General features: G+C 44.2%; 1 long non-coding RNA gene across 1 annotated transcript in view; it reads right to left on the bottom strand.

Annotated features, from left to right (window-relative positions):
* LOC140489148 (uncharacterized) overlaps window positions 1-17,013 on the bottom strand; it is a 38,552-nt gene extending 21,539 nt beyond the window's left edge. Inside the window, exons 1-4 of the long non-coding RNA XR_011963098.1 lie at window positions 16,950-17,013; window positions 8,510-8,616; window positions 6,021-6,552; window positions 987-1,091 (exon numbers count right to left, since the gene is read on the bottom strand). This is a non-coding gene — a long non-coding RNA (uncharacterized lncRNA). The remainder of the gene's footprint in view (window positions 1-986; window positions 1,092-6,020; window positions 6,553-8,509; window positions 8,617-16,949) is intronic.
* Between the last annotated feature and the right edge of the window lie 1,047 nt (window positions 17,014-18,060).

The following is an 18,060-nucleotide window of genomic DNA, read 5'->3' as shown; positions in this document are numbered from 1 at the left end:
TCTGATCAAAATCCCATTGAAATCTGAGGTAACCTTCTTCACTGTCCACTACACCTCCAATTTTGGTGCCATCTACAAACTTACTAACTATACCTCCTGTGTTCACATCCAAATCATTTATATAAATGATGAGAGGGAGTGGACCCAGCACAGATCCTTGTGGCACTCCACTAGTCACAGGCCTCCAGTCTGAAAAATAATCATCCATCACCACCACCCTCTGTCTTCTGTCTTTGAGCCAGTTCTATATCCAGATGGCTACTTCCATGAGATCTAACCTTGCTAACCAGTCTCCCATGGGGAACCTTGTCGAACACCTTACTGAAGTCCATATAGATCACATCTACTACTCTTCTCTCATCAATCCTCTTTGTTACTTCTTAAAAACCAGATCAAGTACGTGACACGATTTCCCATGCAGAAAGTTACGCTGACTATCCCTAATCAGTCTGTGCTTTTTCAAATACACGCAAATCCAGTCGCTCAGGGCTCCCTCCAACACCTCGTCGAGCACAGCGTCTGTAGTTCCCGGGCTTATCCAAACCACCTTCGTTAAATAGTAGCACCATATTAACCAACCCGCAGTTTTCCGGCACCTCAGCTATGACTATCAATAATACAAAAATCTCAGCAAGAGGCCCAGAAATCATTTCCCTCGCTTCCTACAGAATTTTTGGATACACCTGATCGAAGCCTGGGGATTGCTCCATCTTTATGCGTTTCCAGATATCCAGTACTCTGTATTATGGACAATTTTCAAGATGTCACCATTTATTTCCCCACATTCTACATCTCCCATGTCCTTCTCCACAGTAAATACTGATGCAAAATATTGCATCTTGATAAAACAAACGAGGGCAGGACTTACACTAATTAAAAGTAAGGCTTTGAGTCGTGATATGAAACAAAGAGACCGAGGGATTCAGGTTTTCTTAGTCTGTGTCACATGTAGACAGGGTGGTTAAGAAGGTGGTTAGCACACTTACCTTCATTGCTCAGACCTCTGAGTACCGGAGTTGGGAATTTAGGTTGAGGCTGTACAGGATGTTGGGGAGGCCTCTTCTGGAATACTGTGTCCAGTTCTGGTTGTGCTGTTATAGGAAGGATATTATTAAATTGGAGCGGATTCGGAAGAGACTAACCGGGATGTTGCCGTGAATGAAGGGATTGTGTCACAAGGACAAACTGGATAGGCTGGGATGCTTTTTCACTAGAGCGTAGGAGGTTAAGGGATGACCTTAGAGTTTTATAAAACCATGAAGCGTGTAGAGAAGGTGGATGGCCGGGGGGGGGGGGGGGGGGGTGGAATTCAAGACCTGGGTGCATACAATTTGAAAATAGATGAGAAAGGTTTAAAAAGTAAATTGGGGATTTGTTTTTACTTTTACATGTGTGAAGTGAACTCCCAGAAAAAGAGGCAGCTGTGAATACAATTACAATGTTTAAAAGACATTTAGACAAGTACATAAATAGGAAATGTTTGGATGAACGTGGACCAAGCGGAGGGAGGGGCGATTAGATTAGTTGGGAATTATGATCGACATGGACTGGTTTAACCACAGGGTCTGTCTCTGTTCTGTATCACTTTATGTCTCTAACTCTCACTATCTCTGTGAATTCCTCCATGCTCACAACTCCCCAGATCACTATCACCTCATCCAGACGAAACTCTTCCTTATCTCTAGAAATCCTCTCTAGCCTCAGAACCATCACTATCTCTGGTATCACAAACATCTCAATCTCTGTAACATCCTCCAATCTCCTCCTGTCATCACCCTCACGATCTCTAATCTTGACAACCTCCACAAATCTGTCCTTCTCCACATTAAACACTGATGCCTCACGTTTAATATCCCCCCAACAACCCCCTCTCCTGCGTCGTCACACAGAGGCTGCCTTGCTGATCTTTGAGGTGGCCTATTCTCTCTCTAGTGACCCATTTGCTCTTAAATGTATTTCTAAAAACCCTTTCCCTATTCGCCAAAGCGGTCTCCTGTCCCCTTTTTGCCTTACTGATTTAACTCTTAAGTATACTCCTCTTGCCTTTATACTCGAAGGATGTTTGTGATTTGTTGGATTGGAATAAATGCGAAATATTACATCTTGGTAAAATAAACGAGGGCAGGACTTACCCTGATTAAAAGTTGGGCCTCGGATAGTGATATGGAACAAAGAGACCGAGGTGTTCAGGTCTTTGAACTATGTGTCACATGCAGACAGGGTGGTTCAGAAGGGCTTTAGCACATTTGCCTTCATTGCTCAGAACTTTGAATATAGGAGTTGGGACGTTATGTTGAGGTTGTACAGGATGTTGGGGAGGCCTCTTCTGGAATACTGTGCCCAGTTCTGTTTGTGCTGTTATAGGAAGGATATTATTAAATTGGAGTAGGTTCAGAAGAGGATGGTGATGGGAATGGAGGTTTGAGTTATAAGCAGAGTCTGGATAGGCTGGGTCCTTTTTCACTGGAGCACGGGAGGCTGAGGGGTGACCTTATTAAAGGTTTATAAAATCCTGAAGAGTTTCAGTAATGTGAACAGCAGGTGACCTTTCCAGAAGGGGGCGCGATTCAAGATTGGGGACATACGTTTCTCACGTTAAAAAGTAAGGCTTTAAAAAGAAGTTCCGGATTTTATTTTTTGTTTTTGCACAGAGAGTGGTTCACATGTGGAATAAACTTGCAGAGGACGTGGTAGATGTGAATGCAATTACAATTTCAGGGTGGCACAGTGGCTCAACGGTTCGTACTGCTACCTCTCAGCGCCAGGGACACAGGCTCAATTCCTGTACTGGGTGACTGTCCATGTGGAGTTTGCATATTCTTCCCCATGACAGCGTGGGTTCCTCCAGGTGCTCCCGTTTCGTTCCACAATCCACAGATGTACAGGGTAGGTGAACTGGCCGTGCGCAATTGCTCATAGTGTTCAGGGATGATTGGGTTGAGTGAATTAGTCAGGTGTAAATATAGAGCAAAAGGGTAGGGGAATGGGATTCTAATAGGAAAAAAACATTTGGACCCGGATATCAATAGGGAATGCTAGGATGGACTTGGACCAAGTGGAGGCAGGTGCGATTAGTTCAGTTCAAATTTATGGTCGACACGGACTGGTTGACCACAGGGTCTGTGTCGATGCTGTGTAACTTTATGACTCGTTATCTCTATAAATTCCTCTCTGCTTGGAACTCTCCCGATCAGTGCCACCTCATCCAGCCTTACAAATCCTCCTCATCTCGATAATTCCACTCCAGCCTCAAAATCCAAAAACCTCTATCACAAATATCTCTATCTCTGTAACATCCTCCATCCTCACAATCCTTTCCAACTTGCATCTCCTCCAGCTTCATTATCCTCCCCATGTCTAATCCCCTCCAGTCTCTCAAAGCTCTGCTATATGTGCCTTTCTTTATTTCCAGCTTTCAGGATGCCCAATGTTTATTTCTCACTTGATGATGGCCCTTTCCAATTCCTGCGCTGAGCTTCTGAATTTCCTCTTAAACCTCTGCGTCTCACTTTTCTCCCAAAAACATTGACCAATCACGTGTCATCTATTCTAGTATCACTTCTTCTGACCTGATATCCAACGGAGCCTGTCATATTCCTATAATAAACATCTCAGCGGTAAACAGAACAGAAAATGGCTCTGGTGGTCCATCGAGTCTGTGAGAAAGAAAATTATCACCGAAAACTACCACCATACTACTATCCTCATCTACTTTCCAGTACTTATGGAAAAGTGTCATCTATCATGGCATAGCAAGTGCACACTAAATACATCTCAAATGTTTTGGGGATTTATGTCTCCCACCTTCACAGACAGTGAGGTTTAGTGCAACTGGTGCTCGATGATGACATCACCCACAGGAACACAGAGCAGCTGGGTCTGTGCAAACCAGAGATCGCCCACACATTGGGAAGGATGGCAGGGTCCCTGAGAGGGGGCACAGGAGAGTTACCAGGATGGCTCAAGGAATGGGGGATTTTAGTTGCAGGGACATAGGTGTTGTGAATACAGATCAAGAATATCCATCTACAATCGATGGACTCTTGTTCTCAACCTCTCCCCTTGCCTGGGCTGTGGTAACCTTCAGGTTAAACCACCACCAGACATCTCTCCCTAATGAGAGAGCAGCCCTATGGTCTGGTAGGACAATGCTGACTTTACCTTTTAGACAGTGATGCCAATGTGCATCTGGAGTGGAGAGAGGGAATGCTGAAGGTGGTGGATGGGACACCACTCAGGCACAGTGCTTTGTCCTGGAGGATGTTCGCTTTCTTTAATACTGTTGAGGGCTGCACTATATTTAGGCAGGGTTAATTGAGTTTGAATTGAGTATATAGATGTGGAGATTTAGTAATCAGTGGTGGGGCCTTTAATGGAAGGTAGTGAATTGAAATAAATATCTCACTACAATTTTGGTTTAGACAGTTATCTTTAGTATTTAATATTGGTAGCAGAGAATGATTCAAAATGTAAGGTTTTGGGGTATGACAGATTTGAATGGACATCTGTGTGGCCACCAGGAAACCATTTGGATGCATTATTCCAATACAGTCTCAAACCTGGAAATGTTAAGAGCCTATGATCTATCTGATGAGGAAATGTCATATCATATTATATTTCTTGTACACTTTGTCACACTTAAAGATTTCAGACTTTTGTTTCTGTAGAGATTTTTGTGTAATCTTGTTAGAGTCACCACTCAAATACAAATGGCATTATAGACTGTGGGAAAATCAGGATATACAAACGTTCTTTGGTCCTCCACTTTGGGCTTATTTCAGTAAGTATGGCTTTACAAACAGCTGATGTTATACTCTGTATGCTGTAAATGGGAATTTTACTTGGATAAATTCTGTTATAAATATGGGTAAAATTTATGATGGAAGGAATAAACAGGGAGTGTTTTGAGCAGGAAGAGATTAACCTAATGACAATAATAGTATTATTTATTTTCTAAGGTTAGCATTAAAATCACCCTTTAGATTCTAATGCGGGGAGAAGGTAAATATTATTAGTGACAGAGGATCCAGATTGCTCAAATCCAGTGGTTGATGGCCAGTTTCATCTCTCTCCAAATGCGTATACTTACCTCTGCCTGATAAACATATATAGGGCTTTTTGCCCAAAATGTCGATTTTTCCTGCTCGTCAGATGCTGCCTGACCTGCTGTGCTTTTCCAGCACCACTCTAATCTAGACCCCCATATATACAGAAGAGCCCAAAATTGGAGTGTTGCCTTTCAGTCGTGTTTGAAAACAGTTCTATTCCAAAAGGGTGTTTGAAGCTTAGAAGTGTCTCGCCAATTGTAGCTGATGCTGGGTTAATTATCGACTTTTAAATTTGAAATTGTTAAATATTAAGCAGGGGCGAAATCAAGTATATGGAGTTGGCCGCAAATTGGCCATGAATGACTGAGCAGGCTTGAGGACCCTACTTCTGTACCTGCGTTCTAAATTCTCAGGATTTCCTGTTGAAATGTTCAAAACAATTTTCCAATTATGTTGTTTGCAGAAGAAATGGTGCTCCAGTTTCCTCCCACAGTCCAAATATGTGCAGGTTAGGTGAATTGGTCATGCTAAATTGCCTGTAGTGTGAGGTGAAAGGGTAAATGTAGGGAATGGGTCTAGGTGGGTTGCTCTTCGGTGGGGCGGTGTGGACTTGTTGGGCCGAAGGGCCTCTTTGCACACTAAGTAATCTAATCTAATCTGATGCAGGCAAGTGGAGAATGTTCCAACACAATCCTGATGTTGTCTATAAGGCACACAAACAGACATTGGGGAATCAGGGGTTTGGGAAAACTGAGATTGTTCTCCTTGTAGCAAAGGTAATTGAGGGGAGCAGAGAGACAAGTGCTTACAAAACATATACATTAGGATGTTAAGCCTTACACTCATCAACTCATCATAAAAGGATTACTGGACACATATTGAAGATTTCGGGGAGATCTATTGACAGGGTGGTTTGGTTCAAAGGAGAATTTTTATGCAGAAAATGGAATTGAGCTGGAACAAAATACTCACACACAGTGCAAATATCCAGGTCCTGATGAATGGAGTAATTCAATCAGAGTTTGGCGTTACAATTACTGGGATTCCCATCTGAATATCCACCTGTAGTATCCTGTCATACAAGTTTTTAAAATCTGCCACCGTCAGTTCAGGTTAGAAACTCACACAATCCCCTCCTCCTGGTCCAGGATGACTGGACACATTACCCCTTGTGGAGGTCAGCAATCAGTTCAGGGGGAAATCTGTGTGGGTTTCTATGAGTTTCCACTTTGGGACTTCATGTGACTGAACAGGACAGATGTTTGACACATGGGAGAGAATGTTCCAAGGGTCAGTGAGATGTGGAGAGCAGGATTTGCTTCCTTTTCTTTCCTTCCGTGCTGCCGCTGTGCCTCATCAATAAGACATGGGGAGCGAAAGGCTCATGCAGCTTGATGGGCAAGTTGTCTCCATTCTGACCAATGGGCAGCAAGATCCTCCCAGTCATTCCAAAGAGTCTCTCTGAAGACAGCAACTCAGCATGCTTCCCACTGTCCGGTGCTCCCTGGAAAGGTTTAGAAGAATGAGGGGGGAATCTCTGAGAAAATGTAGAACAGTAAACTTCCAAAAGGATTGTAAACTGTTTACAGAAACGGATTTGTTGGAGAAGTGAACACCAAATTGGCAAATGGAGCATAACTTGGGATAATGTGAAGTTGTTCATTTTGGAGGAGGTAATAAAAGAACAGAGGACTATTTAAACGGTGGAAACTGTAGAAAGCTGCAACACAAAAGAGACGAGGAGATAATTGTGCAGGAAACACAGAAAGCTAGCACACAGTTACAACAGGTCATCAGGAAGGGAGATGAAACGTTGTTCCTTGTTTGAAGGGATTTGCAGTATAAGAGTTTGGAGTATATACCTGAGAGCAACTTTATAAAGTGCGAGTGAGACCACATATGCAGTAATGAGAGACGTTTTGGTCCCTTTAGTTAAGGGAATACATCACTTCATCGGAGGCATTTAGAGAAGATTGACTGGGATGATCCCTGGTTTGCAGGGACTCTCTTTTAAGAAAAGGCTAAAGAAGTTGGGACTCGACTCACTGGATTTGGGGGAGAATGAGAGGGGATCTTATTGAAACATATAGGCTTATTAAGGGGCATGACAGGTTAAATACTGAGAATATGTGTCCCATCATGAGGGAACCTGGAACCAGTCTCTGGGTCAGTTGCAGAATCAAGGGTTCTGTTTTAGATTTGTCAACTTTAATGCAACACAGATATGGGTAAGGGGTTTCAATAGCAATGGACCTGGGATGAGTTGGAGAAAAGCAACATTTTAGAGATTGGAGTTCCTGGTGTTTGCGATTATGTAGATGTCTGATCAGAAGATCACCTTGCGGTCAGAATATGAGAGCAATATTGTGAAGAGTGTAGTTCTGCCTCAGGCATTTCCTAGTGAGAGGGAGGGGCTCAGCAGTAAGGGAAAGGAATTTATAATAGCAACTGAAGGCAATGGGTTTAACCATTGCAGTGTTTCATTGGAGGAAATTGCAGCCAATTGAGTGGTAAGCAGTTTGATGAATGAGTAACAGTGGAGCAATGGAGAGGGATGATAGGGAGAGAGAGCTGGGCATTGTCAGTGTACATGTGAAACCAATACGATGTCACCTCCTGGCAGTATGTAGGTGAGATACAGGAGGGGACAAAGATAGATCCTGGATGGACACCACATATGAGGAATTCAGAAAGGAAAGGGAGAGTGGAGATGGAGCAGGACTTTCCAACAACCTTGAGGTTAAATATTAGTTCTTAGCAGAATTGGAAAGAAGGACATAACCAGAAAAGACAGACAGAACAAGGAACAATATCTGTGAATTGGGGAGGGGGAGTGATGAGGAGGAGGGGCAGCCTAACTCCAAAAGCACTATTCCTACATCAGTGACATCACCCAACTCCACCCTAGTCTCAGCCCATTTACTGAAATACTCGTCCAGCCCCCCACATTCAACTTACATATAAGCTCAAGAGTATCTGAAACCCTACTGCCCAAAGTGCTCACTTGTACTAAAGCTTGTTGATCCATCAAAAGGCTCCTTTAACAAGAAACAATTTAAAATTCTCTCCCTTGATGTAATTCCTGGCTGTGAACATCCATGTCTCCCTGCACCACACAACCTGTGAGACCCCGATAACTCATTTTCTTTCAGACTCCCAAAGATGCATTTATTCATTGCTTCACCAGTCTGGCTGTTTCGACACGGTCAAGGCAACACAGTCTGGAATTCGCACCCTGACCCTCTCAGACTTGCTTTCCTCCTTTAAGGTATTCCTGAAAACCTGCTCATTTGGCAATACTTTTGATCACCTGACCTAATATCCCCATCTGTGGCCTTATGTCAGAAATTCTCAATTTCTGTGAAATTACAAAAATTATAAAAATACAAACTGTTGTTGATTTGCACACATATTGTCAACTCTTCACTGGCGCTGAGTGAATAATCTGTAACATCTCTTACCCAAGAACATTGTGGGATAACCTTCACCACACGAACTGCAGCTGGACAAGGAAGTCAAACATCACCCTCTCCACAGGCAATGGGACTTTGCCATTAATCACTGGTGTCTGTGGAGAGAAAAACACAGTTGATATTTCAGGGAGTGCTAAATGCATTACAGGAAATGAGAATGTTGCAGAATTTGATGGTCAGAAATGGAAGGAAAATGCACTCTTTTGTTGAAAAGAAAAGAATTATTCACTGGCAAAGATACTGTGGAAAGTTTAGTCCATTTAGAGAGCAGCACATTGTCAGGGGTTGGGCAGCAGAGGAAAATTAACTTACAAAACGTCTGTGAAAGTAACAGTAAATAATAATAAACAAACCAAACAGCCTGTGCCCAAAGACTTGAACTCCCCTTCCCGCTCCACCAAGAACATGCAGGTCCTGGGCCACCTCCACTGCCAAATGCCAGGCATCTGAAGAACGCCTCTTCTGTGTTCAGATCCTCCAACCACATGGGATCAATGTGGATTTCACCAATTTCCTCATTTCCACTCCCCCCACCTTATCCCAGAACCAGCCTTCCAATTCAGCACCGCCCTCTTGACCTACCCTACATGTCCATCTTCCTTCTCACCGATCAGCTGCTGCCTGACCTGCTGTGCTTTTCCAGCATCACACTCTTTGACATTGAAAATATACTGACTCTGAGACTGTGTAAATCCTGCCCTATCACTCCCTGCCAAGGAAGGCTGCGCATGCGTCCCCCTACAGCTTGCCCCTCACAAAGTCGACGGCCACACACGTGTCCCATGGATCACTGCCCCCAATAAAGATGGCGGCAATCACTCACACCTTTCACCATTTTCCAGTTTGCTACAAACATAGGCCTGGGATTTTCAAATTTGTGTTCTCCGATGTGCACTAAGTTCTGTAAAACGTTTCAGCCCATTCCATTAAAATTTCCTTCCCTTCCTGGTCAATAGGTCTTTCCATAACCGTGCCCTGCACCTTCACACGTTCCCAATGGCTTGGTCCCAACAACACTGTGCTGCCAGTGAAGCTTATCACGTGGTTGAGTACAGCCACGCCCCTCATTCACTCAGATTAGTTGGAGGACCTACCGGCACTGCCTGGTCCTCCAGTCCCATTCCCATCGTCTTCTTGGTCTTGCACTGAGATCAATCACCAGAGGCCCATTGTGGGCTGGAGCATGCTCAGTACTTCCTGCTTTTGCTGCTGTTCATCAGGTATAAAAGAGAGAGGGCTCAGCCCTGTTTCTCCTAATGTCAGACATTAACAACAACGACTTGCATTGTGTGGAGCCTTTTACACTGACAAATCTCCTAAAGTGATTCACGAATGATAGAAACGTTGATTAAAGAGAACAACTTTAACATACATCTTTGAGGAGTACAGAGGGGGTTAGGAAGGATATTGAAGAGTTTATTTTTTAGATTAGATTATTTAGACAAACCGTCTAAAGAGCAACCCACCCAGACCTATTCCCCTACATCTAACACTACGGCAATTTAGCATGGCCAATTCACCTAACCCGCACATTTTTGGACTGTGCGAGGAAACCGGAGCACCCGGAGGAAACCCACGCAGATACGGGGAGAATGCGCAAACTCCACACAGACAGTTGCCTGAGGTGGGAATATAACCCGGGTCTCTGGCGCTGAGAGGCGGCAGTGTTAACCACTGTGCCACCGTGCCGCCCATCTGCAGCTGTCCTCTGCAGCTCCAATCATAGAGTGACGTCTGTGGGGAACAGCTTACAACGGAGGCAGATAGTGGCTAACCATAATTTAGCAACCCCATTTCCTAGCCCCCGACCCCACACACCAGTCCTTGTTCTCACAGCCTGCCATTACACACTACCTAAGGTTAGCCACTAACAGTCTCCATTAACAGCTAGTCGCCCTCCCCCAGCCAGATCGTTATCGATTCCTTTATCCAGCTCTTCTTCTCGCTCTATCCCCACCTATCCTTTACTCCTTACATCCTCCCCTAAACCCTACCTTCTGCATCTAAACCAACATTTTTTCTCTCAGTATCAGTTCTGAGGAAGGGACACCGGATCTGAAATGTTAACTCTGATTTCTCTTCACAGATGCTGCCAGACCTGCTGAGCTTTTCCAGAACCTCCTGGTTGTTGTTTCTGATTTACATCTTCCGCAGTTCTTTTGGTTTTAATTTACCAGGAGTTTGTAATTCAGGTCCAACAGCCTCTGTCCCAGTCTCTGCTGTCTCTCCCACCCCCACCCCCACCCAGTGACACTGCACCTGCACAGCTCATGGACGTGTGTCATCTTGCTGGCCACACCCCTAATTCACTCCCATTGGCTGCAGGACCACACAGACTCTCCTCCCATTGGTGTGGAGCTGCTGTCAATCAGCCGGGCCCCATTGTGATGAGAGTGGAGGGCTCCTCCCTCTCTCTGCCCTGGAATGAGCTTCATCATTCACAGTGAATGGGGCAGTATCACAGAGCACAGGGCCTGGGGGCTATTCAGCCCATTGGAGCTGTACTCTCTCCCTCTGGAGATGCTGCAAATCTGTCCGAATTCCCCTCCTATTTGCCCACAGCCCCCAAATCTTTCCTTCAAAATTAAAATTCCAAGTCTATTTCAGAATACCTGCTGAATCTGTCGTTAAGACTGTTCCAGATGCTCAGAACTTATTGAGTAAAATAATGTTCTCATTTTCACTTTGTATTATTTGCCAATTACTTGAAAGTAGTTACTAAAAGTTGTGACAGTGTGAACAATTCCTCTCTCTCCGCAAATTCAACATATTGGAACCAAATCTGCACCAGGTCAAAATCACTGCTTCACCTTCTCAGCTCCAAGGACAATTATCTGTGCTGCAGCTTGCTCTCCTCAAAAGAGGAACACATCTTAGTTTATTAACGTCATAGACATGTACAGCACAGAAACAGATCTTCGGTCCAATTCGTCCATGCCAACTAGGAATCCTAAACTACTGGAGTCCCATTTTCCAGCTATTGGCCTGTATCCATCAAAACCCTTACTGTTCACGTACCCAATCGGATGCCTTTTAAATGTTGTGATTTTATCAGCCTCTACTACTTCATCTGGCAGCTCATTCCATACACACACCACACTCAGCTTGAAAACGTTGTCCTTAGATTCCTTTTAAATCGTTGCCCTCTCAACCATGTGCTCTAGTTTTGGACCCACCTAACCTGAGGAAAAAGAACCCCGGCTGCTCACCTTATCCATGCCCCTCGTGATTTTATAAATCTCCATGAAATCACCTCTCAGTCTTGGACTCTCCAGGGAAATTAACCCCAGCCTATTCAGCCTCTCCCTGTAGCCCAAATCCTCCAAACCTGGCAACGTTTTTGTAAATCTTGTCCGAACCTTTTCACGTTTCACAACATCCTTCCCAGAACAGGGAAATTCAAACTGAAAACAGAATACGAGAAATGGCTTCATCAATGTCTTTTAAATGTTGTAATTGTACTAGCCTCCACCCCTTCCCTTTGCAGCTCACTCCAAACATGCACTGTCCTCAAACTGTCCAATTCTGGCAAAGTCCTTGCAAACAATTTCTGAAATGTTTCAAGTTTCACAACATCATTCCTGGAACAGGGAGATTGGAACTGAAAAAAGAATTCCAGAAGAGCCTTAATCAATGTCCTGTACAACCACAACATGACGGAGAGCATAACAAACGCTCCATTCACTCCCTTGCCTACCTGTGACTCTACTTTCAAGGAACGATGAACCTGCACTCCAAGATCTGTTTGCTCAGCAACATTCACCAGGACCTTACCAGTAAGTGTATAAGTCCTGCCCTGATTTGCCTTTACAAAATCCAACAGCTAACATTTATCTAAATTGAACTCTATCTGCCATTCCTTGCTCCACTGGCCCATCTGATCAAGATCCTGTTGTATTCTGAACTAACCTTCTTCGCTGTCCACTACACCTCCAATTTTGGTGTCTTGTGTACAGCGACTAATCATACCTCATATTCACACACAAGTCATTTATTTAAGGACCCAATAATCGATCCTTGTAGCACACTGCTGCTCACAGTCCTCCAGTCCACAAAGCAAATCTCCATCATCACTCTCTGTCTCCTACCATCAAGCCAGTTTTGTACCCAAATGGCTTGTTCTCCCTTCATTCCATGTTATGTAACCTTGCTAACCAGTCTGCTTTGTGGAACCTTGTCGAATGTCCATATAAACAACGTTCACAGCCTGGTTTAATCAATTTTCTTTGTCACTTCAAAACATTCAGTCAAGTTAGTGAGACACGATTGTGCACGTACAAAGCCACATTGACAACAGGAGAAAGTGAGGACTGCAGATGCTGGAGATCAGAGCTGAAAACGTGTTGCTGGAAAAGCGCAGCAGGTCACGCAGCATCCAAGGAACAGGAGAATCGATGTTTTGAGAAGGGCTGACACCCGAAACGTCGATTCTCCTGTTCTTTGGATGCTGCCAGACCTGCTGCGCCTTTCCAGCAACACGTTTTCAGCTCCACATTGATAACAGTCAATGATTATTCCTTACTTTTTCCAAACAGATGGATATCCTGTCCCTCAGAATCCCTTCCAACAACTTGCCTGCCACTGACTTCAGGCTCACTATTCTCTTGTTCCATGGCCTCTCCTTACCACCTTTTTTAAAATAATGGCACCTCACCTGTCACTATCAATGATACAAATACCTCAGGAGAGGCCCAACAATCACTTCCCTCGATTTCAAGACAGTTCCGGGTTACATCTGATCATGTCCCAGGGCTTTATCCACCTTGATGCGATTCAAGACATCCAGTACACTCCACTCTAACATGGATACTTTTGAAGTTCTCTCTGTTTAATTCTCCAAACTCTCGAGCTTCCATATCTTTCTCCAGTAAAAATGACGTGAAATATTTGCATATCTTTCCAACCCCCCAGTGGTTCCATAGACAGCCTCGTTAATCTTTAAGGGGTCCTATTCTCTGGTCCAGTTCATCTTTTGTCTGTGATATATTTGTTTAAACTCTTTGGATTCTACTTAAACCATTTCCTGAAGCTATTTCATGTAAAACAGCATCAGCAGCAAGCAACAGAGCTAAGTGATCCTACATCCAATGGAAGAGATCGGAGCTCTGCAGTTCTGCCACACCCAGTTGTGAACGGTGATGGACATTTAAACAACTTACTGGAGGAAGTATCACAGATATCCTCACCCTTACTGATGGAGGGGTCTCACACACCCATGCACCAGATAAGACAACAGCATTTGCTGCAATCTTCAGCCAGAAGTGCAAAGTGGGATGATCCATCTGAGCCTTCTCCAGTGGTTGAAGCCAGTTTCATTCAGTTTGAATAACATCAAGAAATGGTTAAGTAGTGCAAAGGCTATGGGCTCTGCCAATATTCTGGCAATCATACTGATGGTTTGTGCTCCAGAACTTGCCAACCACCGAGCCAAGTACCGCTCCAGCACTGGCATCTACCGACAATGTGGAACATTGCCCAGGGATGTTCAACACAAAAACACAGGGCAATCCAACCCAGGCAAGTTCCATCTATCAGTTCACACTCGATCAGCAGTAAAGTGATGGAAGATGTTATAAACATGGCTATCAAGCAGCAGCTGCTCAGCAACAGCCAGCTGAATGACACTCATTTTAGGCTCCACCAGGGCCACTCAGCTCCCGATTATGTTACCGCCCTGATTCACAATCTGACAACTAACTGAATCCCAGAGGTGAGGCGAGTGTGACAGCCCAGTGCCACTCCAAGATCACTATTTCTAGCTGATTCTACCCTTGTCTCAGCTCACATACTCTCATCCACCTTGTGTTATCTCCAGACTTCAGTATCCAAACACACTCCTGGCCAGCTTCCCACATTCAACCTCCCTGTAATCTTAAGAAAATCTAAATTTCTGCTGCCCAAGTACTCCCTCGTACCAAAACTTGTTGATCCATCAAAAGGCTCCTATTCATAATCAACAACATAGAGCCACAGAGATGTACATTATGGAAACAGACCCTTCAATCCAACCCATCCATACCGACCAGATATCCCAACCCAATCTAGTCTCACCTGCCAGCATCCGGCCCACGTCCCTCAATTTAAAATTCTCACCCTTGATTTAATTTCTGGTTGTGATCATCCCTAGCTCGCCGCATCACACATCCTTGAAGACCTCAACAACCCATTCTGTTCGAGACTCCCAATGATCTGTTAATTCATTACTTCACCTGTGTGGCTGCTTTTATAGTTGCCAAAGCAACATTTTCTGAAATTCGCAGCCAAAACTTCTCAGGTCTGCTTTCCTCCTTTAAGACATTCCTCAAAGCCTGCTTATTTGGCAATGCTTTTGGTCACCTGACCTAATATCATCAGTCTCTGACCTTATGTCTAAAGTTCCCAATAATATTTTGGTGAAATTATAAGCAGGATAATAAAACTACAAACTGTTCTTGATTTGGACATTACCTTCAAATCATCACTATTGCTGTAATGAATACTCTGTAATGTCTCTTACCCAACCACATTGTGGGAGCACCTTCTCCACACAAACTGCAGCTGTACACAAAAGTCAAACATCACCCTCTCCACAGGCAACAGGGCTTTGGCATTAATCACTGGTATCTGTGGAAGGAGAAACACAGCTGATGTTTCAGGGAGTGCAAAGCGGATTACAGGGAATGAAAGTGGTGCAGAATTTGATAGTCAGAAATGGAAGGAAAATACACTTGCTTATTGGAAGAAATAATTCTTGAATGTCAAAGATTTTTCAGAAAAAAATTAATAAGTAGCACATGGTCAGGGGCTGGGTAGCAGTGAAAAATTAACTTACAAACATGTCTGTAAAAGTAATCGTAAAATACTAAACAGACCAAAAATACACCCATTGTTCGATACTGAGCAAGCTAGATATTGACAAAGTGGTCATAAGGCAGCCCAGAGATGAAGCAGAGTTGTATAAGCTGTTATGATCCCACAGTCATAGAGATGTATAGCACCGACACAGACCCTTCGGTTTAACTCATCCATGCCAGCCAGGTATCCGAACCTAATCTATTCCCATTTGCCAACACTTGGCCCATATCCCTGTAAATGCTTCCTAATCAGATCATGTGTCTATTTAGATGCCTTCAATGAGTTTTAATTGTACTAGCCTCCACCACCTTCTCTGGCAGCTCATTCCACAAACTGCATGAAAGAGTTTTCCTTTAGGCCCCTTTGAATTTTTGCCCCGTTCACCCGAAAGCAATGTCCTCTACTTTTGAACACCACTACTCCAGGGAAAACATCTTGTTCATTTACTCTGTTCATGCTCCTCATGATTTTATAAACCTCCATAACATCACCACTCAGCCTATGGCACTCCAGGGAAAACAGCCCCAGCCTTTTATGCCTCATCCTGTAGCTCAAATCCTCCAACCCGAACAACATCCTTGTAAGTCTTTTTTGAAACCTTTCATGTTTCACAGCACCCTTCTGATAGGAGGCAGGCCAGAATTGCACACAATATTCCAAAAGTGGCCTAACGAATGTCCTGTACAGCAACATGACCTCCCACATCCTATACTCAATGCTCTAACCAACAAAGGGAAATACACTGAACACCTTCTTCATCATCCTATCTACCTGCAACTTGACTTGCAAGGACTATGAATCTGCAGTCCAAGGTCTCTTTGTTCCACAAGCGTCTCCAGGGCCTTGCCATTCAGTGTATAAGTCCTGGGCTGAAAAACGTGTAGCTGGAAAAGCACAGCAGGTCAGGCAGCATCCAAAGATCAGGAGAATCGACGTTTCGGGAATGAGCCTTCTTCAGGAATCCTGAAGAAGGGCTTATGCCTGAAATGTCGATTCTCCTGATCTTAGGATGCTGCTTGACCTGCTGTGATTTTCCAGCAACAGTTTTCAGCTCTGATCTCCAGCATCTGCAGTCTTCACTTTCCCCTAGTGTATAAGTCCTGCCCTGACTTGCTTTTCCAAAATGCAGCACCTCACATTTATCTAAATTAATCTGTATCTGATCAATATCTCACTGGAACCTGAGGTGACCTTCTTCACGATGCACAATAAATACCTCCAATTTTGAATGACCTGCAAACTCAGTTACAATAGCAAGTCATTTAAATGAATGACGAAACAAATCCAGAAATAAACATCCATTTCTCTGAGTTTGAACGTGCTCTGTGTAAATCCTGCCCAATGACTCTGTACCAGAGAAAGGCTGCACCTTGCCCCCTACAAAGATGGCGGCCGCGCACGTGTCCACTGAATCGTTGCCCCAAATAAAGATGCCAGCACTCACTCAGGCCTGCAGCCCCGTTTACTACAAACACGGGACTGGGACGTTCAAATTTGTGTTTTCCGGCGTGCACAACATGTTTGTAAAACCTCTCCGCTCATAGCAATACAGTTTTTCTCCCGTTTCCCTCTGTTTATTTATTTATTTCCTTACCGTATCCTTTCGCTCCATTACTTCCTGAGAATTCATCACAGCGACTCTCCTCCACGCGCGAGGGTGATCACGTGGTTCTGCCACTTGTTCACTTTGATTCGTTGGAGGACCAACCTCCCGCCAGGTCCTCCAGCTCCGCCCACCGTCCTTTCATTGGTCCGGTGCTAACATCAATCACCCGGGGGTCCCTTTGTTGGCTAGAGCATGCGCAGTGCGTCCTGCTTTTGCTGATATGTTTGGTAATGTGATGGGAGAGTTTACTGAGATGTAAAAACAATGACTGCAGATGCTGAATTCCAAATACTGGATTAGTGGTGCTGGAAGAGCACAACAGTTCAGGCAGCATCCAACGAGCAGCGAAATCGAAGTTTCGGGCAAAAGCCCTTCATCAGGAATATTTCAGTGAGCCTGAAGCGTGGAGAGATAAGCTAGAGGAGGCTGGGGGTGGGGAGAGAGTAGCATAGAGTATTTTTGTAGAGAGAGGAGGAAAACTTCTTCATGGCAGACATCCTTGCAAGAGGTTTCGCAGTAGAGTTAAAATCAACAAGGTAAAAACAATACCTGCAGATGCTGAAAACCAAACACTGGATTAGTGGTGCTGGAAGAGCACAGCAGTTCAGGCAGCGATTTACTGAGGGGAAGGATACCTTTGTGTGAGCTCTGCAGTAGATTTCCTGTATTAATGGAGGGAATTGCCTTCCTACTCACGACTGGATAGCTGTGATTGATGAAACAATGCCAAATGAACCAGTACATAAACACCCCATTTTCACAATATCTGACATCTTCAGCACATTGTATCACACTCTTCTTTGGAGATAAAAAAAGCATGAAATGGAGCCTCAAGGAATCGGAGCAGGAGTAGGGCATTCATCCCCTCCAGCTTGTTCCCCCCATTCTATCAGATCATTGCTGGGTCAACCCAGATCTCAACACCACTTTTATGCTTGATCTGCATAGCCCTCAACTGCTCAATATTTCAAAAATCTATCTGCCCTCTTTTAGAATAATTTGAGATAGAATCATAAATTCCCTACTGTGTGGAAACAGGCCCTTCAGCCCAACAAGCCACACAACCCTCTGAAGAGTAACCCAACCAGATCCATTCCCC

Source organism: Chiloscyllium punctatum, chromosome 18, assembly GCF_047496795.1.
Source record: "Chiloscyllium punctatum isolate Juve2018m chromosome 18, sChiPun1.3, whole genome shotgun sequence".
Lineage (NCBI taxonomy): Eukaryota > Metazoa > Chordata > Chondrichthyes > Orectolobiformes > Hemiscylliidae > Chiloscyllium > Chiloscyllium punctatum.
The sequence above is the reverse complement of the archived record's forward strand: the minus strand, read 5'-3'. Positions and strand labels throughout refer to the sequence as shown.